This window comes from Podarcis bocagei (assembly GCF_964188305.1).
Source record: "Podarcis bocagei genome assembly, chromosome: 7".
Classification (NCBI taxonomy): Eukaryota; Metazoa; Chordata; class Lepidosauria; order Squamata; family Lacertidae; genus Podarcis; species Podarcis bocagei.
In genome coordinates, this window is record NC_138132.1 from 41,182,350 (window position 1) to 41,183,937 (window position 1,588).

The 1,588-nt window shown below is 43.3% G+C and overlaps 1 long non-coding RNA gene across 1 annotated transcript; it reads right to left on the reverse strand.

Annotated features, from left to right (window-relative positions):
* Nucleotides 1-275: 275 nt before the first annotated feature.
* On the reverse strand, nucleotides 276-1,039 carry LOC308591470. The gene is made up of 2 exons (XR_014010186.1): nucleotides 637-1,039; nucleotides 276-549 (listed from the first exon to the last, which is right to left on the reverse strand). It is a non-coding gene; the product is annotated as an uncharacterized lncRNA (long non-coding RNA).
* Nucleotides 1,040-1,588: the final 549 nt, after the last annotated feature.

Sequence of the window (1,588 nt, forward strand, 5' to 3'; positions counted from 1 at the left end):
AGCTGACAATGAATTTGAGAGATCAAAATGATGAACTTTTCCTAGAGAAATGGAGGTCTTTCATGGACTATTAAAAAAACCACGATAGTCAAATGAAATTGTGGGCAGGATTCAAGATAAAAGCAGCAGAAGAAAAATGATGAAATAATTGTCGTTAGAGAAACGTTTTGCAACAGATAAAGATATAATGCAGTAGAAAATGTCTGAGTAAAAACGCTTTGGAAACAGGGGTGGAAAGTCAATTTATGAAAGAATGTAACTATTTGATATGAAGATTATTGTGAAAATGTTTGAAAATTTAATTTCAAAAAATATACTACAAAAGAAAATTACAACGAAACAGCAAGAAGTCAGAGTACAGATCGAGTAGAAAAAAATCCCACAGAGGATTCTGAAAGTTTGGGGCTGGGTGCCTCTGAGGTGAGAGACAAGCAAGCGACAGTACGTTCCCCGAGAAGCAGCGTGTGAAGTGTTTCTGAGAAATCCCAGCCTTCACCACCAACACATTTCACTACATGCAAATCAAATGCTTTGCCTTCTTTGCTGCTTCTACAGGAGAGAGACGACAGAATTAGAACATTGGGGAGGTCTGATCAGCACTGCAAAGGGAAATATTGGCATAATTAGGAAACTTACTGACTGTCATGGCTTCAGTCGGTGACCCAGAAGATGACTACCTGAAGAAGGGCGTGGCCTTACATGAGCATAGTGGACCCAGCTGGCTCTGCTGGGTCGGACGTAGTCCAAAAACATCTGGAGGGCACCGGGGAGGGGGAAGGCTGTTCTCATGTGCCATTCTGTCCTCCTTTTTAACAGTTCTCATCTGGCAGCCTCCCAGTTTCCCCACAGATAAGGCTGTGGTCACAAATTGCTTTGTGAGTGACTAACGTTATCTCCTGGTTCTACCTGGTGAGGGGAGAGGAAGTCAAAGTATTCAGTTCAAAAATCGTATTAGGCCAATATTTCTGAAGAAGAAATGTGCTGAGTGTGTGTGTGTGTCCCTTCACTTGAAAACATGCCTTAATCTCAGAGCGGAATCAGCTTTTAGGCCTTCATTCTTGGTTACCTAGCAACCCTGTTTGCTTCTTGTTTATGGACGGCATTCTTCTGTTCTCTCGGCCACAGTGATGCATTGTCATTTAAAATTTTTATATATATCAGCAAAAGCCCAGACCTTTGAACTTTGCCAAAACATACAAATGGCACCAAATTGCCACTCATCAGCAGCGATCCCTTTTAAGCCTGCTCTATTTATTTTTTAAGGGATCAAAGTGCCCCTTCTGGAGTCATATAAATCAGGGGCTCTTGAACGCTGATCAGTAAGACTCACCAAGTCAATCTGAGTCCTTCAAAGGGTAAAGGTAATGTTTCTCTCTTGTGCAGCAGCAACAGATTGACGTTGTTTTTACTGCTAGAGCAGGGGTAGTCAACTGAGTGCCCTCCAGGTGGTGTTGGACTCCAACTCCCATCAGCCCCAGCCAAGATGGCCAGTGGCCAAGGACAATGGGAGCTGGACAACAATGTCTTGCGAGGGACCCCTGTTGGTGAATCCTGTCCTAGAAGAAGGAAAAGCCAAGAGACAGCCCCA